The sequence below is a fragment of the Rhea pennata genome, chromosome 4 (assembly GCF_028389875.1).
Source record: "Rhea pennata isolate bPtePen1 chromosome 4, bPtePen1.pri, whole genome shotgun sequence".
Lineage (NCBI taxonomy): Eukaryota > Metazoa > Chordata > Aves > Rheiformes > Rheidae > Rhea > Rhea pennata.
In genome coordinates this window covers 3,406,427-3,428,273 of record NC_084666.1, presented here as the reverse complement: position 1 = coordinate 3,428,273, position 21,847 = coordinate 3,406,427, and the positions used below count along the sequence as shown (strand labels likewise).

General features: G+C 53.1%; 1 protein-coding gene across 2 annotated transcripts in view; it reads right to left on the bottom strand.

Moving 5' to 3' along the window:
* LZTS3 (leucine zipper tumor suppressor family member 3) overlaps window positions 1-18,151 on the bottom strand; it is a 60,691-nt gene extending 42,540 nt beyond the window's left edge. For both annotated transcript variants that reach the window (XM_062575033.1, XM_062575034.1), the window contains exon 1: window positions 17,899-18,151. The gene's annotated coding sequence lies outside the window, so the exon portion shown is untranslated. The remainder of the gene's footprint in view (window positions 1-17,898) is intronic.
* Between the last annotated feature and the right edge of the window lie 3,696 nt (window positions 18,152-21,847).

Here is a 21,847-nt window from a genome sequence, read left to right as displayed (position 1 = left end):
TTACAGCAGCTGTGGGCTCGGGCTGCAGGTCTGACAACCCTGAATGGGCAGTTGCACGCACCTCTCGGCCCTCCTTGCTGTGGGCCTCCTTACAGTGGGTTAGCACTGCTGCACGTGATCAGACCTCAGGCGCTGTCTCCTCTGCAGATACCAAGCCTCATCCCTATGCCCCAGCTGTCCTTGGTGCTGTCCCTCCAACCTGAATTATCCCACCATCCTATGGTCTAAGTCAGGCACAGGGTCCCAGTGCTCTACGTGAGTATGGGACACAGATGCGCAGAGTGAAAAGCTACCTGGGATTAAGACATCACCAGATCTTGGCAGTCCGGGCTTCGTTGCCTCCGTGCAGGGGGATGCCTCAGACGCACATGTAAAACAGGGAGCTGGGTCGTCCTCACGCTTTGAAAAGCACTCGGGAAATGTCCTCTGGAAGAGTTTGGCACATGTTGCAAGCTCACACTTCATGTCTGGGACAGAATTCACCCCATCGCCGCATCCTTATTAGTTTGTCTAGGTCAGGCACTGATGACAGCGATCCCACGCCGTTTGTCACCTGTGTTGCTGACAGGGACTGCGGGATCTACCTGTGCAAATACCCAAAGTATTTTCAGCATTTTTCCTCTTCAGATATTCAGTGGAGTACATGCTGATGAGTCACTCAGACAGCCTCAGGAGGCTTTGCAACCACGTCAGTGGCTTTGGGGCAGTGCTTCAGATACCTGCTGCTGAGAGCAGGACCAGAGACACAGCCATGCGTGCCAATCTCTGCCTCTTCTTCCATGGGCAACACGGCTATCAGGCTCTGTGCTTGTATCTGTCCTTCTTTACTGTTTGCATTGATTTTCTCTGATGTTCATCACAAAAACACCAAGTGCCCCCCATGCCTCAGGGGTGCAGAAGAGCAGAGGAAGAGAATGAAGTGTGGAGGTGGAAGGAGCTGGAAAGCTCCTTTGATGCATGTTGGTTCTCCTGTTTCTCTTTATTCTCCTTGTTGAGCCATGGGTTAACCTCACAAACCTCCAGGTTTCCACAAGTCTTTTCCAGTTCTTCATGCTACTCCTGAGCAATGTTAATGGTGGCAAGTCTCTTTCCACACTCACCTGGAGGTGAGAGGGACCCACAGCAGTGTGTGGCTGACTGGAATAGCTTTCCAAGTCGCACTGACAAAAGGATCAAGGGTTTTGGAAGATTAAATTGGAAAGATTTGTTGTGACTTTTTTTTTTTTTAAAAAAAATCCTCTTAATATTTTGCTAGAGAGAAACAAAACAGGAAATTTTCTTAACTGAAGGTAGGCCATCTAGCAAGAAGGTAGAGTGCTAAATTTGCATCACTTGCCTGGCTTAATTGCTTGCATGCTGAAAATGCATCATGAATTTTTCAACAGGAGCATCCTGCACTTGATCTCCACAAAGACACGTTTTGCTGTTAGGGAAACCTTTGCTTTCTGCTTTCAGTCCTGGGAAGCCAGGGCTGGATACAAGTGAGATAGCAAGAAGGACATGTTGCTTTGAGGAGGTGAGTGGCTTCCTGGGCAGAGCTGGGCACAAAACAGGCACAAGAAACTCGTCTCTGGCAGGAAGGTAGGAAGGTGGAAGGGGAAGTTGGTGCCTGCTGATTTGGGCATGATGTTGCTCAGAGGGAAGGAAGAGCATCGCTGGGAAAAGGCACACCAGCCCCTGAAGAGCAGGTAAGGAACCAAAAAAGCCAGCTGTGCACCACAGCAGCCATCAGTCACCCCAAAAATGAAAGTGGTCATGCTTTTCACCCTCCCTGTGGGTGCCTGGAGGCCAGGCAGCTTGTGGCAGAGGGGTTGTGAACTGCACACCACTGGGCACGTTCGGAGAGCAGAGCAGCACAGTCCATTGCAGATACATCGAGGTGTATCTACAGGTATACCGAGGTACACATACAGCTATACTGAGCAGCTATCCTAGCAGGACGAGGCTTATAGCAGCACCAAATACAGGAACATGGGCATGTGAACACAGCTGTGCTGTGCTGGGTTTCCAAATATCCCCTGATCCCTGCAGGAGTGAAAGCTCTGGAGAAGTTCTCCATGACTTGATGAGTTGTAGAGGCTTTTTAATTCAATGTAAGTGCATTCCTGGCAGGGTGAGCCACTCTGGTACACAGAGACCTCCTGGCACGTCAAGAAGCAGATAGGCAGAGCTTTAACAAAAATATCAGTGCATTCTGGCACAGCTCCTTTCCTCGTTTCCACGGCTTCTTCCAGCCTTTTTCTGGTCACCCTGACCCTCACCCTTTGTCTCTTCTTCCTAGGAGGCAGCACTGGCCCCATCACCATCCTGTGAGACTGGCACATAATTGCCTTGGGAAAGGTCTCTTTAACCTGCCACTAGCCTGGCACTCTCTGTGAAGGACTGCCTTTTTACTAACGTCACCATTGCATTGACGATGGCTGTTGAACCATGCCTTTGACTTCACTCCCCATCTGACGCGGCCGTACCACAAGTGCAGCGCTGCAGAGACTCTGGTCGTGGGAGGAGGGAGGACGATTATACACCTCCAAATGCCAGTTGTCTTAAAAATAGCCAGCCTTTTCCAGCTCGCATTGACTCAGCCATTACAGACCACAAATTCCTGAGGCGCGTCAAGGGCTGTGGGGAAAATGCCTTGTTCCGCACTGGTCCATGCAGACGGTGTGTGCATCTCCGGAGGGTAAGGGTTGGCCATCCTTCAAGAAAGAGCCCCTTCCTCACAAGCGTGCTGGGGCAATGGGGTGGGAGAGGTGCCAGCATCCTAGCAGAGGTGGGCTTTTCAAAGAGTGGTCCGAGTACAGCTTGCTTTCTTCTCTAGAAGGCAACTCCACTAGCTTTGCTGTCAGCTGACTCTGCTTCCACTACAGAACCCATCCCTATGCTGCTCATCTCTCCACAAAACCCTTCCTACTGAGACATCTCCCTTCACCAGCACCCAGATCTTCATGTTCCTAACCCAATCTGCAGAAAAAAACCTGCAGTTTGTTCACCAGGGCCCTCTCCCACAAGAGAAAGGTGCAGATGAATGTGCCCACATCTTCCCCGCTAGGTCCCACTAGCATATAGACACCCAACCCACAGCTGTGGCAGGGCCAGGAGGGTAAAGGAAGGGTTGTTATTACACTGGCTATTTTTCTTTCACAGTATTTTACGTCATAGTGGCATTTTCTCAGCAGAAAAGCATTTAAAAAGTAGCATGGGAAGCTCTGAGCATACTAAAAGACAGAATGGGAGCCACTTCCTTCCCCTCCCCTCCTTCAGAATAGCTTTTTGTCTCTGCGTTTGTTTTCTTCTGTGCATTAAAGAGATTCGACACTGACGTGTTTCGAGTGGATTCAAAGGCGGCATTGAATGCCCCTTGGAACGTGGATCGGGGAGGAGGAGGGAATTTCATTATGTCAAACACTGCAGATCTTTGGCTGGGAAATGCAGCGGCTTCTCCTATCAGCACCCGTCTCTGCCTGGGTCTGGTTCTCTTTGATGAGTCCCATGTCCTCACCCAGCTCCTTCCTTACTTCAAAGGAGCCAGACACCCCCACGCGTGCATATCATCCTCTGCAGAGCTGTTCAGCGACAGCTCCGGAAGAAAAACTCCTCTGCGGCACTAAAAATGGGGTATCCATCTCTCTGGCCAGATCTGGCCCGGTCTAGTTTATGAGCTGCCAGGCATCCGCATCTCTCTGTTAGAGCAAACACAGGCCACCGCAAAATCGCAGCGTGCCCCTTGCGCAGCTGAGCTCCCCTGACTGTAGCCAGTTTTTTCTCACAAGTTTGGAGCAAGATAAATAGTGCAAATGGGAATCTCCCTTGGTACCCACTGCTGTCTGATTTCTACCTATGCCAACTGCCCAGAAAGAGCCAGAAATGGTCCAGGGACCTTCAGGTGGTGCCTGCCTGCAGACTGGGCTGCAGAGGGGAATTGCATTTGCTGCAGTGAGATGCGCTGCATGAGCCAGCCACTCTCCAGTCACCGCATGGCTTCCTCAGCCACCTTCCTGGACATTGGGCAGGATGCAGGTGGTGTCTTTGCCCCACTAACCCTCTTCCTGCATGGTGAAGGAGGGGAGAAGAAAACCCCATACCCCAAGGCTTGTAGAAAGCATTAGCAAGCCACAAGCTCCCTGCTCCGAACTATTTTGAGCTCAGCTGGCTTTGGCTTGCACATGCAGCAGGTTGATGGGCTTGGAGAGAGCCAAGCATGGGGCCACTACAACCCTGGGACCCTCGTGTGATTTCAGAGTGGGACGAGTGACCTGCACGGATGAGGAAGTCACAGCTCCCTGGGGGCCCGTGGCTGGCAGTGACTGATAGCACTGCACGTGGTTGAGGCCTGTTTGTAATATTTATTTAATCAGTGAAAAACCAGCTAATAATTTAGCACTTTTATAATAAAGAAAGAACAGTCTAGCTAATAATTTGACTTTTTGGCAACATAACAGAGGGGATCTTGGAGACCCACTTGGAGGAGGGTCCAGGAGACCCTCCAAAGGGTCTTGTAGACTCCACATGCTCAGGGCATTTTTCTCCACCTAAAATACAACTGAATCAACATCGGCTACCTGGAAGAGAACTCGCTGACATTCTCAAAATGTTGATATGGCTCCAGAAAGTTTGGGCATTTACCCTGCAATTCAGTTTATCATGAACTCCCTTCCCAAGAGTTGGCTGTATCAGATCTGCCTCTCAGGGGTGCCACAGCTAGGACAGTTACAGACAACTGTGAGGAAGTAGCTTTCGGTTTGATTTTGTAAAACTACAGGCAGCAAAATAACTGAAGTGCAGCAGAGTTCTCTGAACCTGGATGGAGATCGTAAAATTGCAGATAACAATGGAGAAAATGCAGAAACGCTCAATAATTTCTCTTCTGGCTGTGCAGAAGCAGGCTGATGGTCTCGTGTTGCACAAGAATGATGAAGTGCTTTACAGTCCATTAGTAACCTAGGAAGACACTAAATGACATGGCCTGGGGATAAACATTTTTAAACAGCAGACTTGGATAATTTGCTTACAGAAGTCCCATTGAAGCAGAGTGAGGAGTGATACTCTGTCTAAGAAATCCTGGGATTTCTGTCTAATCCCAGAAGACTGGAAGGATGGTGATTGCAGGGCAATATTCAAAAAAAGGGTGAAGAGGAAATGCTAGAGTGATTTAGCTTAGCCTGGCAGAAACTGGTGCCAGACACGAGGAATAAAGTATAAGAGGCTACCAAAATAATTAGGTGGCTCATGTGAAATAGGTCTGAGGACAGTGGATTCATTCAGCTGTGTTCTAGGTAGGCTGTATTAGATGACCTAGGTAAGTTCACAAACGTAAATGTACTCATGTGAAATGCTTGGCTTAGAGTAACATGTTTATTCTGGTTAAAAATGGGTATATCAATAATGCATATGGTCGAAAGTGGTGAAGTGATGGATCCTGAATGGCTCCCAAGGGGCTGCGACATGGGGTGTTTCTAGCAGGGCTCCACTGAGGTCCACCCAGACTGGCAGCCTGATCCAGAGCTGGTGTTGAGAGGCAAAAGGACTAGAAAGAGGAAAAATGTAGTGATCGTTCCCCCATATCTTCCTTGCCATGAAGTTTGTCAGGGTTTTCTCAGGCCTGAGGATGTGTTTGGATCCCCCAGATGGTTTGACGCCATCAGAGGACACTCACTGTCCATGACATTCACTAGTCCGCTTCTGAAACCATTGAGATTTTGTCCTTCATGACATCCTGTGGCAATAAATTTTGCAAGGTAATTATGAAACGCTGCTCTGATCAGCTTATCTTCAGCCCAATATTTGAGTATTCTCCAGTTGCATTCAGAGGGAGAGAGAACAGACACATCAGTCCATCACTTAAATTCTATAAACAAATGTTTTATCCTGTTTTAGGCTCTGTAGTAGCTAGTCTGAGTATTCTCCTAACTTCTGGTGCCTCTTGGCCACTCCTTCTATCTTTTGCAACTCTGCGAGAAAAGAATCACTGGGCTATAACTCCTCTTAGGTAACTGCTCTGCACCTCTGGGCAGTCAGAGGAACAGGCTTGAACCTCAGCTGCGGAAGAGCTCTCCTGGGAGACGCTTATAACCAACCTCCCCTGCCGAAAGTGTTGTGGACACGAAGGGAGAGAGCTAACGACCTGAGGAGCCGCGTTCTCCATGCAAGCCGGGATCAGCTCTGCAATCATCAAGTATTGCTACCTGTTAGTTGTCAAATGTAAAGTTGCTAATGATGCGCATCCAGCAAAGCATTTCCACGGGCCAGCGGGTGCCGAGCATGAGCTGAACGAGGTGCCCCGAGCCGATTCCAGGACGCGAACTGCAAGGGGAGATTCTGATCTGCGTGCATTGCTGCGAAGCTCGATTTTTGTGAGCAAGGCGCCTCCTTTGGGAAATGCAAACCCGGGGCTGGACCACGAGGGTGGGAAAGGGGCAGCCTGGGGCAGGAGAAAGGAGCTGGACAGATGGTCCCGCGGACGGAGTGGTCGGCGAGCGGGGCAGGGGGAGCGACCCTCTCCTCCCGTCGCCCGGCCCCGGGGTCGGGGTGAGGAAAAACGCCGTTCTCTCCCGGAGCGCGGACCGAAATGGGAGCCGCCGAGAGCCGCTGGCTGCCGGCCCCGACGCCTCCGTCCGCTTGCTTCCCCCCGCACTAAGGCCCCACTGCAGCGCTGCCCGGACGGCCCCGTTCCCTCGGGTTAAGGTCATCCAAGTGCCTCCGCCGCCCCTTCGCTGGGAAGCTTCGCGGTGTCGGCTCCCTCCACTCCTCCGAATCCCAGCAGCCCAGGCTGGCAGGGGAGGGGAGGGGGGGGGACACGCGGAAGAGCTCCGGGATGAAATCCAGCCCCGAGCCAGAGGCCGGCGCAAAGCCTATAGAGGCAGCAGCTAATCCTCCCCTAAGCCCTCCGTGGCGGATTTAAAGGGTGTTTGCGTCGGCCGCCCCCGAGATCAAGATCCGTAGAGGATAAGTGTCCAAAGGAAATGAAGAGATTCTTGTTCCCTGGGTGGGATGAACAAAACGGGGGCAGCGGCCCCCACTGGGATGCACCGGGGGAATTTCGTGTTATCTCTTCCGTGCTCCTCTTTGGGGGAAAGGGCTGGCTCCCTTTAATCTTTCCCTGGACTTTCAGGCAAGGAGTTTTGCCGCCTGCCTTGCTCATGCTGCGGGCAGATGCCCTGGGTTCATCGTGGCGACTGGAGCGTTTGGGTTTTGGACCCCAAAAATAGTAGACAGCAAAGTCAGACTGTGGCTTTTTAAATTATTTTTTTTTTAAGTTTCTCCTCGGTGTATGTGAACTGACCTGGGGTAGTGGCTTGGATTGGTGTTGCCGGGACCTGGCTCTGGTGCAGGTTTACCTTAGCCCTGCTGCACATTTCCCATCAGTTTGCTGCCCCAAACCTCTGCCTGGCTCTAAGGGACTGAGCCTTGCAAACCCCAAAGAGGTGCAAAATTGCTTTTCCTCCCCATAAGAAAGGCAAGCAATTGCAAAATGATTTCACCCAGGTGCTGTCCTTGCTGAAGTTGAGGCTGGGGCTGTAACCTTTGGGCTATCTTTCCTCCGTCCGTTACTTTCCCACCTCCTTCATAGGATGCGAAGCATCGTATGCGAAGCCATTAACACGTTTCTCCTTCTGTTTCTTTGAGGGCACGAGCAGATTGATGGAGGAGTTCATTAAAGAAGGAGCAATTAAGCTGCATCCTCCAGGGAGAACCTCCGGGCAGCCCGTGGATCCGTCAGGACAGCCCTTACGAGCTCAGGCTCAGCAGATAGCGGCAGATGCTGTGGCTCATGCTCGAGCGTGTGCTGGGCAGCCCACGGCAGTAGTTTTGCATTTAACAGCCCTCAAGGGATTTCCCTTCGCTGGGGTTGGGTGGTCTCCGCTCCGGCATCCTGTAGCATGGTGCTCCTTGGGTTAACTCCATGTCATGCCGCTGATGGTGAGTGTGTGGCCCCTATATCTTGCACCAAAATAGTTGACCGTCCCTCTCTGTGCTGCTTATGGCTTTCTTGATGGACAGACAAGCATCTCCTTCTCCCAGGAGTGCTTTTAATATGCTTTTAATGCTTAACAGGGATTGCTTTGATATGCCCAGCAGTGACTTTGAAATACCTGCCCAGGCCTGGGGGCAGCGGGCGTGCAAAGCACAGGGACGCTTGTTCCTTCAAAGATAGCTCAAGTGGTAACCCAAGTCTCAGCCCTCATTTCTTTTTTTAATTAAAAAAAATACAAAAACAAAAAGCAGATTCCTTTCATGCCCGGAAGCCCAGGTCCTGCACTTGTCCACCCCACTGGCAGGAAACATCTTTTCACGGATCACCTCTGGGGTCTGAGACTTTGCTTGTGCCCTGGCCGAGGCACCTCTTCGCCTAGCCACAAACGCACCTCCCGCCCTGCCAGGCGAAGTCCTGCTTTGCCTGGGTCCGAGGGCTCGATCCTCCGGGCTGCGGCGGCAAGCGCCGCCGGCCGCCTGCACCGACAGGTACTTCCCTGCTCGCGGAGCTCAAGCGCGTTGCTGGCGCTCCCGGGGAGGAGGAAATAATCCCTCCTTTCTTTTCCAGCCGCCTGGAATGCAGCACCGCACCTCGTGCCCCTCGGCGAGTGTTTGCAGTCCTGCCGGGTGACTGGGTTTGATTGTTTGCCCAGTTTTTTTTTTTTTTTTTTTATTATTATTATTAAAAGCTAATTTGGGCTCCCGAGAGCGGGGAGGGAAGACAAAGCCCTTGGCTGTCGCCGAGGAATGTCGGCAGGAGCCGCGCAGCGTTCGCTCGGCTGAGTCGGACATGTCGCGCAGCCCTCGGGAGCCTCGGCTCACCAGTGCAGTGAGTGCGCTAGAGCTCTGCTGGGACGAGCCTGGTCGACAGCCGCGGGGGATTGCTTGCCCCAGACGTTTGCAGCTCACAAATTCATTGTCCTAAAGGCGAGATCGGTTTTTAAAATATCTTGTAGTTCCCATTCCAGATCCCACTCAGAACAAAAGGTTTCCTTTCTGTTTACTGCCTCCCAGCTCTCTGCACGACCTTATTTCCAAGTCCTTGGCCCTAAACGAAGAGCAGCAGCAGCTCTCCTCCACCTTCAGTCCATTCCTTGGAGACAGCATAGATCAACCACACAACATGAGAGCACCGAATACTCTGTCCTTCTGCCTACCCACGCGTTGCTCTCCTAAAGACTGAGGCTCTCAGGTGTTGAGCCAGTTCCTTATCTTTGCAGCTCTGTGCCTGAAGGGACAGAAACACGGATGGAAATGGAGCTGTACGAGGTTAGGGAACTTGCCAGGGGCCACATGAAAAGCCAGTAGCAGAGCACAAAACAGAGCATGCTTTTGACTCAGGACTCAACACCGGTAAAATCATCCCTGGCTTTTACAGCCGACTGACTCTCTGTAGAGAGCAACTCCTGGGATCTGCAAGTGCAAATGCAGCTGCATCCCAGCTTAGCAAAACCACACAGGAAGGAGGAAGAACAGCAGCCCATGGATTGAAGGAAGGGGGAGAGTGAACTCCGATGCTGTGCAATGGCTGGCTGGGGACCAGCTCAGCAGCAGTGATTTATTATGTGCATTACAAGAGGAGCTGGAAGCCTTGGAGAACATCAGGAGCTCCCTGAGACTGGCACAGGAGGCATGCTTTAGGGGGTGTATTCAGCTTGCTCCTAGACACGGGTATCTTTGTCTTTTCTGAGCAGTAACTGCTTCTCTTTCTGCACTGTTTTCTCTCGGCCACCCCAAGAAGCCAGGAGCTAGCCCAGCCGGTCAGATGGGCAGCAGATGCTATGGCTAAAGCTAGGTGAATTTGGGGCTGTTCCCTTTAGTCACTCCTGTACTTCTGCCCAGCTTATCCCTTTCTGGGTAACTCTGTGCCCCTGACGCCTGCCCTGCTGCTTCCTGCCCTGCAGACGGCCAGCCTGGTTTGGATCCAGCCCTAGGCCGCTTCATCTGCTGAAGGACAGGAGGAACTGGCTTGCAATGACCCCAGGTAGACAACAGCAAAATGGCTGGTTCAGCCGAAATGAACACAGGCGCATCCCCAATTAGTAAACAGCGCCAGCTTGCAGAGATCCCAGCCGTGCCACAGGAGTGGGTCCTGTGGTAAGTGGGGCTGGAGGACAGGAGGAATAGGGAGGTGCAGTGCCAGGAGGCAAAGCATGACCAGGAGCGGGCAGCCTGGGTATCCCATGCAGCCCTGCGTGGGGGAAGAGAGAACACAGGGAGGTTTTGGAAGCCCAAAGCAACTACCTAACTTTGGGCAAACTCTTTGCATGGGAGGCAGAAGACCCCGCTGCCCAGAACAAGATGGGGAAGAAAAAGTTTTAGGTGGTGCAGCTAGTCCTCCCCTCCCAACATCTCAGGCAAGATGTCCAATCCTCCCTTTCCTAAAATCTCAGGGGGGATGTTAGGTTCTCCCTTCCCCAACATCCCTGCTTTAGTGGTTCAAAGGAAAGCCCTCTGTCAGCTGGCTGAAATGAACCTCCAGATGATCAGCTGAGAGCTGGGAAATTCAGTCTACACAGCTTGCATGAAACTCCGTCCTCTCCACAGCAGCGTGAAGACCCAGCTGGCTGCTCTCCTGGCTTTTGGCCCTGTACTTGTTGCTGTCTCTCTCTCCCATGATGATCTGGTCATTCTTCATTACCTGCATTCCTGATGCTGAGAAGGGAATCAATAAAGGGACTGGGGGCAAACACCAGGGAAGTTGCCTGGTATGTTTGGCTAAAAGAAGAGAGATGTGGATGGGGGGAGGTGGATGGACCACAACTTCTGCAAGCAGAAAATTGCTGCATCATGCACTCACATCTTCCCTCAAGCTTTGCAGCTCCAGCTGATAGCCATGTCCACGAGTAGGCATGTGTCTGGAGGCAAGGAAGAGTCTGACACTGCGAACTGTGGCAGATGGTACACATGGTGTGGTAGGGGGCTATATCCATCGTGTTCCTCCAGTGGGTCCCCCCAGCCTCTGAAGCAGAATGGGGAGGTGGGTTATTATTCTGAAGGACAGAGCTGGGGACATAATTAAGGCATGGTCCACAGAGAATGGAAGGAGCTTGTAATAGATCAACTAATATAATTAGAAACCAGGGACAAGGAGAAGAGCTCCTGTGCCTGATAGCTGGTCTATTTTTTTCCAGCTTCAGCAGCTGGGCTAATAAAAGCAATGACCTCTCCGAACGCATCTCCTCTCATGCACATCTGTGGAGCACTGTGATGGCAGCAGCACAATGCTGTGAGCTCGGGAAGGAGGACGAATGCAACCAAACACCGCCAATCCACTCCTGAACAGGAAAAACACAGGGTTCCTCCACCAGCTGGAGATAGCCTGCACCCACCCAGGATCAACGCTTCAGCCAGTCTGTGTTCTCTTGGTCCCATCCCCTATGTGGAACGTAGCAAAGGTGAGTGGTGTTGGTCCTCCCTGAAGGCACTCAGATGAGGAGATGGTCACTGGCATCTGTGCGCCATATTGCAGGAGCATCTGTGGAGGAGGCTTGTGTGTGCCTGCAGAAACAGGGGTGAAGAAAGTCCCAGGATCCATGGGGCTGGTGTGGCATTAGTCTTCAGCCATTATACGAGCAATTAGTACCAGGGAATGTTCCAGCCTCTGGGTTGGATAGCCAAAGTAAAGCCTCCCTGGAATATTTCTTCACCTCAAAGCAATGGCAGAATTGCCCGAGGTGAGGGTAGGCTCAGGAGAGATATGCTGGCCTGGCTCTGCCACAAGCACCTAATAAGTTGTATAATTTCTGCACTTCCATTTCCCCACCTGTGAGGCAAGCTGAGAGACTTCTCACCCACCCAACTGGCTCTGTCTACCCGTTCCTGGCCGCAGGCCCCCTCTCTTTGTGCTTTGCCTGAGGCAGTAACCCCGAGCTGCCCTCAAAATGACAACCTCCTTGCTAAGCTGCCAGCGGCCACACAAGGAGGCTGTACTCAGAGATAGAGGCAGAACTGCTAACCCAGGATGCTAGACCCCAGTGTCACAGGTGCTCAAGGGGTCCCAGGCACATGCATCAGGGCTTCAGCCCTCAATGAAGAGCAACTGAACCCGATTTACCTACCCTCTTCCATACACTGACCGCAGTCACACCATGCTAGTGCCTCATGCTCACTAGCGATGCTGGAAGGTAGGTGATGAACCTGCATGGGAACATCTCCATTGAATCCCAACCCTACTAGCATGCTGCCCCATGGAAGAAGGAGAGAAAGGAGGCATTTCCATTCATTTTCCAATTCACCTTTCCTCGTCTGCCTGGAAGCACTCGTGGGGCCCATCAGGGTCTTGCCACGCTCGGAGCTGTATGGAAGTGCCATTTCTTCCCTAATAACGCCCCAAAGCTTGCAAAGTGGGTATGCAGCAAAGCACCAGAGAATCTAGCAACGAGGAAAGAGAAACACAACCTTGGAAATCTCTGGTCAGCTGGAAAGCACAGACTGTGCCTGAGACAGCCTGAGGCAAGCCATGTTCCCACTAGATAGGTGCAACATAGCCACCTTGTTTGAAGAGGAAGACAGAGGAGCGAAACGTATCACGGTGCTTGGCCTCAGGGTTGGAGGAGAGCTCTAGATCATTTTGTTTAGTAGTATGGGCATAGGCAAAGGCATCTTGGAGAACCACAAATGATGCAGGGTCTGAGACAGGGTATCTGGCAATCCTGAGCCTATCCTACAGAGAAGAGCAGCCCTATAGGCGTACAGGAGACCCACACGGATACAGGATGAAATCCAGCCTTCCACACTGGGATTGCTATCTCCTCTACTGCAAAACCAAAAGCCAGGCACATCCTCCTTCCGAATTTCTCCCCGGCAGACAAGGATCTGGCAGACAGTCCTCTGCTTGCAGCCTGTGCTGCATGGAACCAATTTCCCCTATGATTCACTAGGTGGTGGACACACAGTCAGAAATTGCTTATCACACATTTTTCCTGGCTCGGATCATTATTGTTGTTACTGGTTCTCTGCTTCCAGAGGAAAACATGTCTTTGGACCACATACCGGTAGATTTGGTTAATTCCTCACCCGCAGATGCACATATATTTATTTAAAAGCATCTCCTGTTATGTTACTTGGCAACTTCCAAGCCCGTTTATTTCTCCAGCTGATAAATATTTGTGAGATTGTTTGTGTGAAGAGCAGCATGTGTTAATAATATGATCATCTTTCTTCTGAGCTTCCTACAAAGAGAAAGGGCTCCGTTACATCTGTGTAAACCTGGAGCATCTCCAAGCGGCAGAAGCGGAGTCGCTGTGATGTACCTCTCTCGCCGACTTGCGATCAGGATCTGGCCCCAAAAGAAAAGGAGAGCTGCCTCTCTCCATATGTGCATGAGGACGGGGTGTGAGAGTTCATTTTGCGTCAATAAATACTGCAGTTGAGACTCTGCCAGCATCCGCTAACGCGATCTTGGGACAAAACGCTTTCCTTCGTTTGCTCAGCAGTAACCGGCACCCAGAGGCAAAGGAGGCCAGTGTGATGCCAGCTACAAACCACCTTCCTCCTCCAAGAGCTGTCTAGGTTTGCAAAAGCTTTGCTGTCAAGTACAAGGACAGTTATATTGAAGGGGGTCTTCAGGGATGCAGGCATGCTGCTGGGAACAAGTAGTCGACGCTGACTCGAGGTGGCTGTGGTGCAGGTGCGGGTAGGTGGCTGGACTTCTCTGCAGGAGGGTGAGGATGCTCAGGGGGCACAGGGGCTCCAAGTGCAACCAGAAGAAAATTAGGGAGGAAAAAAGGGCAAGCTAGGAGCATTTATAAGTAGTAGTTCCTCTTCTACAAACTGCTGGAGACAGGCAGAGCTCTCCTGACACCTGATTCCCAGGCTGCTGTTGGTGGGATTTCCATGCAAGAGTCCTTTTGAGTAAAACGGCTGCCCATGGTCTATGTTCTCTGGTGAGCTCTAGCTGCTGGAATCGTGTTAACACAGGAAAACCATTGCTTTCACCCAAAGAAAACTTAGAGTGTTTCCAATCCTTGTGACTGCTCCAAAACTCAATGCATGCATGCAAGAAGGGTTGAAACGGTGGCATCTGAAAGGAAACTTTATTTAAATGAAAGTTGCAGCATTTGGGGTACACATTTGTGAGTTTGAACTCCTGAGACAGTCACTAACGATTCCATTTGTTTTCCAGGAGGCAAAAGGCTCAGGATAGCATGGGAAAAGGTAAGGTACCAGCCAAGGTACTAATCATCGCCCACGCTGCCCTGGGTGGGCAGTAATTCTATTTTTGTCTTCCAGGGCCCATCTGCTGTGTTGAAACCCTTCTCCATTTCACAGCCCTTTCCGGCTCAAGTTTGCTCCAAGTGCAAAGAGCACTCAGAGAGGAGGAGTGGGGAAGGCAGAGACCTGGCTGCAGGGCACAGTCTCAACGTGGAACAACTCCAGCAAGGATCAGAAAAAACCCCAGGCTGTGTCCTCCTGGCCCAGGCATTGGATTTGGGCAGTGAGATAAAATCAGCAGCATCAGCACATTCATTTCAAAAACAGTTCATCCAGAGCTCTGTTTTCTCTTCACGCGCGAGACAGGCAGGCAGGAGAGTTGGGGGCCTGATTTCAAGACTTGCAACAGGTCATTTAGGACAAAGCAGAAGCCTGGTGACTTTTGCAGCTCCCCCATTAGGTTTGGGGTGACTTTCAGCTCCCTCTGCCAGAAAAGCTTTTGGCTTCAGCAAGGCCTTGATTAAAAGTTGTAAGTCACCTCCCTCTTTCCTGATGGCTGCTTTAATGTTTGCATTTCCTTTACCTGTTATTTAAGGAGCTATGGAGGCCTCGTTTGCCCCAGAGAAGGCAAACCTCCCCACCTGACTGTGCTCTTGGACCCCTCCTGCCCGCAGCTGTGTTTGGAAATGCCAATGTGAGGCCATCAGGAGAGATGTCCTTCTTGCCCCGTTGAGAAGTGCTCCCATTGAGACACGGGATGTGGCGTCTCAACACCAGGTGGGTCCCTGGGGGGAAAAGGCAAAAGCCCAACCCATGGCTTCTAAGAAGCTTTTGCACTTTAAACTGGAAGATATCAGCTTGGTCATTCCCCCCTGCAATGGTGAGAAGTTGGTGTTATAAGGCTCAATTTCCTCTTTTTTAGGTTGGTACCTTTGCAGCTGTGCTGGGCCCTTGCAGTATGTTATAGATGTGTTGGTGAGGCCAGAGCAGCCCCGGAGACCCCCACGAGGGCTGGGAGGGTTGCGATTGCTAACCACCTTCTTCACCCCGTGGCCCTCGGAGGCAGGGACGTCTCAATTCCCAGGCGCGTGCCTCCATTTCACTTTCAGATCCCTCAAATAATAACTATGTTTGCCAGCTCCTGTGACAAGAATGACTAATGGGGAAAGATCTGCCGAGAAGGGAAAAAAAGAAATCTCCTCTTTTCACCCTTTGTTTGCTGGTTTTCTTTGACGGCCCAGGGCATGACTGGGCTGTCCTTGGCGTGATTCCCTTTCCCTTCACGTGCAAGCAGATTTTAAGCCTTACAACAGCTCCAACAGCAACCCCCTTAGCTCTTAAACTTCCCCATCGGAACATGACTCTGTTCAGAAACTTTTTGCAGCCCAATTTATCTAGATTCCTCTTCCATACTGAGTTATAATACAGAAAACCAGAGGCAACATAATTTTCTCTGTGGATTAGGAAATCTCCCTCCCCATCTGCCTTTGTACAAAGTAGGAGACCGGTTTTGGACACCTTTCTGCTTCCTCTGGCTTTGCTCCCAGTCCTTTCCCCATGTTTGGAGAGTCCAGGGGCTGGTCCTTAGGGCACCGTTGTCATTGCAAACCTGGCGCGTAAGGCAGCATCAGCATGTCTGGTTCCCCTGGACAGTCCCCATGCGGGAGCCTGGACGTTGCAGACCAGCAATCGCACCAGTCCGGCATTTCCACGCCTGCTTTCAAGCCAGTCGCCTCCCAGCCTTTGCAGAAAATAAATCTTACAGCCCAGCTGAACTCGGATGACAGCATTGCCTGCTATATATAGCGACAGCAGATCACCACTCGAACCAGGGCCACACATAAACAAACTGCCAGGCGCACAGCTCCTTTGGAGGAGAAGGGACGGGTGAAGGGACCGCGCGTGACGGAGGAGCCTCCCTTCCCTGGCTGGGATTAGAGCAGAGGTGCTTTGAGATCCTGCCACTGCTTTTAACGCCAACACCTCCCTCCAGGGCTCTGCCGCTGGCTTGATCTGCAGCAGCCCTAGAGGGTTTCCAGATAAAGGATGCGCTGGAGGGTGGTGAGACCAGAGCATGGGAGAGCTTCGGGAGCCACCAAAGGCTATCCCAGAGGCAGGGTGGCGTCCCCAATTACTCTCGCTTGCTGCCGGCTTCGGCTGAAACAAGTTGCTGGCATCATCCCTCCTCCAGTGTGCCACAACGTGGGGCAGAAAATTGCAGCACAGCCTGGAAAAACCTCTCGGCTACAGCCTCTCCCCACCCCGCCTGCCTCCAGCCCCCACGTCCCTGCGCCACGGCACATGGGGCTGCGTGGGACGCGGAGCCGGGGACAGCCCTGCGAGCCGGGGGTGCTCGTGCACCGCAGGGGCTCTGCCCTGGCTCAGCTTGCAGGTTTTGCCCTCCTTTTCCGAGCTCCCTGCTGGCAGGGAAGAGACAGGGGATGCTCAGGAGGCTTTGGAGCATCCAGCAGCCCCTCCCCGGTGTCTGCCGCTGGAGCAGAGGGACCGGGCCAGCTTTGGGGGCAGATCCCTCCTGCTCACAGCCACAGGTCCTTGGGCTTGCACCGGGACTCGCATCGCCCTCCTGTAGGTGGAGGAAGCGGAGGGGGTGGCAGCGGGGTCCCTTCCCTCCGCTCCGTGCACACCTGCATCCCCGCATGGGGCTCTCTGCTGCACTGCAGCAGCACCGGGCTCCAGCCCCGCTCTCCCCCCGGGGAGCCAGCGGAGGGGGAGCGACGGGGACGCTCTCCTCCGTCCCTGCTGCTCGGGGCGGCCAGGCTGCCCCAAAGCCGGCCCCGGGGCCGGCAGGCGGGTTGCTCCTCTCCCGTGGTGCCCACGGTCCCAGATGCCCCGCCGGGAGCACTGGGGAGCGGGGCAGGGTTGCACGCGCGATGCGCGCGCGGCCTTCGGGGTCGCACCCAGCAGCGGCCGCGGCGAGCCGTGCCCGCGTCCTCGCCAAGCGTGGGAGCCCTCCCGCGCGGGCGACGTCCGGAGCGGGGAGCCCGTGCCGCCACGTCCGCCCCCAACCTCCGCCCCGGCCTCGTCCCTCCCTCCGTCCCTCCCTGCCGCTGCCGTGCGAGGGCCACCCAGCACCGAGGCAGATGACATAATTCCCAGCAACTGCACGTTAATCACTCGCCCGCCAGCAACCTCTTTTGCTGGATCCAACCTCTCCTCCACCACCACCACCTCCAACCCCAACCCCAGCCACCGCTCCCCTCCGTGACATCACTGCAAAAATGAAGAAATAAATAAAAATAAAATCCAGAAATGGGAGTGAGGAAGGGGTGGGGGAAACAACCTGATCCTCATGAGCCCTGGCAAACAGGTCTGCCCCCCGCCCCTCCCCTCCTTGCACTCTATTTTTGGGTGCTGTCATTTCCGAAGGGTCCTGCAGGGCCAAATTGGGGCGGCTGCTACTTTAGGCGCAAACAAGCGACCTCTCCTCCATCACAGCAGAAATCGGCGCTCCGAGCCCATCCTCTTTCCTCCCCCAAATCTTCCCCCCACCTCCCCAAACAAAAATACCAGGGTGGCGGTTTGGGAGAGCAAAGCTCCAGCGCCGGGTCCCCACCTCCGCGCATCCCCCCCCCCCCCCTCCATCTCTCGCACCCTCCGGTTTTCCAGCGTGGTCCCAGCACTCGCGGGAACCCCCAGTGCAACCTGCCACCCTGCTGCCCCATGTCCTCCCTGGACCCACCTGGAGAGGGCAGAGAAGAGGGGGAAAAACCCTCCCGCCCTCTGGCCAGGTCCCCCCACCCCGAGCCTTACTCTTGGCAGGGATGCTCGGAGCGCTTTCCGCTTCCAGCCTCCAGCTCGGTCGTCCCCGCCGCGGGAAGCGATGGAGCGGGAGACATCCGCGGTGCGGGCGAGCATGGGCAAGGCTTGAAGTCAAGCGGCGCCGGCTGCGCGCCCGGGCTGCTGCTGCTGCTGCTGCTGCTGCTCCCGCTCGCCTGATCCTCCCCGTCGGAGGGGTCTCATCGCATTTTGTCATGTGTCACCAACACACACATCCGGAGCCACGTTCCCCCCCTTCTTGCGGCAAACGGCGGCCAGCCCCAACCCCACCCCCTGTCAAAGCAGCAGCCTAACAGCGAGGAAGGGAAGGATGGAGGGAGGATCCGCTCGCCTTCCCTTTAACTCTTCCCTCACCGCCCCCCAGGCCAGGGCCCCACCGGGTTGGGCCGGTGGTCACGGCCCTTCGTGGGGATGGTGGGATGCGGCGTGGCCCCCGGCTGGGCTTCGGCAGCCCCACGCACCTCTCAGATGCTGCGGGAGTTGTGTCTACCTGCCAACGCACCTTCACCCACCTCGAGACCGTTAAAAACCAGCTTGGCCCTTGATTTCCCCCCATCTTTGGGGCCTTCTGTGGAGGGGCACAACCCTAAGGTCCATCGGGGCTTTGGGAAGGGGAAACAGAGTCGATGTGGGTAGATGAGGGCTTGCTCTTCCCACCCTGCGTGGAGACCAAGCTAGCAGAGACAGACAGATTCACCAGCCTCTTTGCTGTACAGATTAGCTAAAAAACAGAAATGCAGGATTTGGCCAAGGACTCAAACTGAAGGCCAGGCAGTTCCTGCTAGTGATGTAGGCTTTGGGAGCATGGAGTTGCCTTTGCTAAGCGTAGAGGAGAAAGGAAAAAGGCAAAGATTTCCTTCTTGCAAGTTGCTTCTTCATCAGCAGCAGCCGTTCCTGTTCGGCATGGTAGGACCATGATGCTGGAGGGAGATGTCTCTGCTGGTCCTGGGGAAGTGGCAGGAGGAAGGAAGAATGCAGCATGGATGTCTGTCAGCTTGGATGGAGAGATGAGCGCCCTTTTCTCTGGAGCATTCTGCAGTGAGTGCTCAAGGTCCAGGAGTGCAGAAATGGCCTCACAGCCCCTGTCTTGGTTAGAGCCACAAACTGCCTTCTCTTCCTGGAGGAGAGTTCAGCTCCAGTAGCCTCCTCCTTTCCTTCCACCATTCTCTCTGCTCATCAGGCCATGTCAGCTGCCTGATGTCTGAACCCTGCAGGTGAGTCTGGGGCACCTGTGAAGCTCTTTGTGCAGCAGATCTCCTGTACATGAGGAGGTCTTTGCTTTATATGCAGTGGTGGCATGTGAGCTGTTCAGACTTTGGAGGAGCACACTAAAAAGAAATGAATCCCTGTCACATCCCTGGCTGCTTCCTTCAGAGAGGATGCATGTGTTCTTTCCATCACCACCATATTTTGCATATTTTGCTCTCCAAAATCCTTGAAAAGGGACATTTGAGTGGGAACGTTCAGGTTGCCTTAACAGTTGACCCTGCTCCAAGCTTAACCTCAGTGTTGGGATTGCGGCAGTGTGATTATAGCCTGCAACATGCACCATCAGGATCTGTTTCTCCTGTTGGCCCCTTCCATGGATATGCATTGGTTACACCAGCCCTGCTCAGAAGCAGGCTCCCCTGTCACAGGCCTTGAGAGGAGAAGAGGCAGGAGTTGCTGCCTTTTACTTTTGCTTTTCAGTGAAATGGCAGGTCAGGTAATTATTCCTGCTAACAACACTGGGTAGACACTCAACTGCTCCCACAGAATTACAAGCTGTGAGTATTTCTCTGCATAGGTGGTCACTGGCAGAGCTCCAGGTGCTGTGTGTGATCCTTCTTGGAAAGGGCAACTGAGGCCCTGTGACTTACTTACCGTCACCTGCAGAGACTGGGACCAGAGCCAGGAACAAAGACAATTCTGAGGATGGGAGTGTGTTGCCTTCCATCAGCACCACCAAGCAATGGTTGGGGATGAAGCAGCATTTGAGCAGTTCATGTTCTTCATGGACGATGGTGGTCCTTCTGGCTGTTAAATCTGACAGAGTGAAAGGGGAGAGCAGGACTGCTGATGAGTTGGGCTAGAGAGGATCAAGTCAGCAAGGCAATGCCACTGCTGTGAAGGAACCAAAGTTAGATATGTCTGCTAGGACTGTCCCATCAGAAAAGGAAGGTGTGCTCAGGACCCAGCAGGACCATTCCCTACTTATACAACTCAGCCCCTTGCTCACAAGCCGCCTGGTCTCCACCGAGCAGGGTAGTGCTGCCTCTTTCAGCTTGGTAAGGGCAGAGTGAGGTTTGTCTGAAGGATAAGGATGTTGCCAGGTCGTTTGTGGGCCTGCTGTGGGGCTGCAGCTATGGCTCAGACCTCCTCCTAGGGCTGCTTTAGGCTTGCAAGGTGACATAGGCTGCAACTGTTGAAGGGCAGCTTGAGGCCAGCTCCTCCTATGGTCTTTGAGGCATCATGGAGTGAAAGGAGGAGTGTGACTCTATCTGTTGTGAACGATGAGGCACAACAGGAGGACAAGGAGGTGATCCTAGGCAGATCCGACTGATACAGACTCTCTGCTACGTGTCACTGTAACAGGTGCCCTGTTCACTGCCTCTTTTGTCTCAACTTGTGCTCTGCAGAGTTTGCTCCTCAGCCTTCCCTGGCTTCACAGGTCATACTCTCTGGGGATAGTGTTTCAACCAGGGGTCTCACAAGGATAGGGTGTATCTCCTCTTTGGCACGGTCCATACCCATGGCTTCCTGTGCAGGAGAGCAGAGGTGCTCGTGTTTTGGCCTGTCTGATGAAACAAGACGCTTGCCCAGGACGTTTCTGGAGAGGAAGGAAGGCTTTGTGAGTACATGTGAACACAGCGCTTCCAGCACGGTTGTCAGTCTCCAGACAAACTTCTCTCAGATCGTCGCCTGGCAGCACACCTCCAGGATTAAACATCAACACTGAGGTAACTGTATTGAGGGAAGAGAGGCTGCAGCTCACCTCTCCAGCCCTCCTAGGGCACTCAGATGCACTGGGACATCCTAAGCAGACAAAACATCTGGAGAGAACGAAGGGAGTACCTGCACATCCAGTGACAGACAGGGAGCCATGCGGTGATGGGACGCATGTGGAGAGGCTGATGCACAGCCAGATGTGTCTAAGCTCGAAGTGGCAGCCTACTGATGCTCCAAGAATGTATCGTCTCTTCTGGCCTAGTTCATCCAGCGCAGTGTCCAATTCTCACCAGTGGACACCAGGGAAAAGCAAGAACAGGGCAGTATTTCCCCCTAATACTCCTAAATGGTTTTCAGTTCAGGGGGTTTCCTGAGGGCTCCTGAGCAGAGCAAAGGACTAACATACACCCTGATCTGTAGCAGCAGCACTTCCACACTCCTCTTCACTGATACATGCCAGGTGAGCCCTTTCCAGTGCTGGCGTACATGATCCACATACTCCATGACGGCCCCTGCATGCTTTCCCATTCAAGTAGGAGCAGAACAGGCCAGTATAGACCCTGAGGTGTGCAGGTCCTTGCGGGTTGGCAATGTGCCTTGGTTCCTCTCCGGTCTCCAGAGCTTCTGCTGTTCAAAATCCAGTTTCTTGCAGGGTTCAGATCTCAGTTGGGGCTGCAAGTCATTCATATGCTGCATGTTCCCATTGAATCCTGGAGAAATTTTTAGCCAGCCTCATGGCAAGTTTTTGCCCCCTTCAGCATCATTTGAAGTGCAGAGCCTGTAGGACACTTGATTTGAGTGCACGCAGTACTGCCCTCCTCTTCCCTTTCAATTGCCAAATCATTTCATAAGGACTGTTATGGACTAGCACTGGGGCAGCAGGTTTTCTACTGCGCTTTTCTACACTGCTACTGGTCTCTTTCCAAGGTGTGCCTGCAAACATAGCTGTGTTACGAGGGGGGACAGCACCAGAACACTCTGTTCGGAGGACATT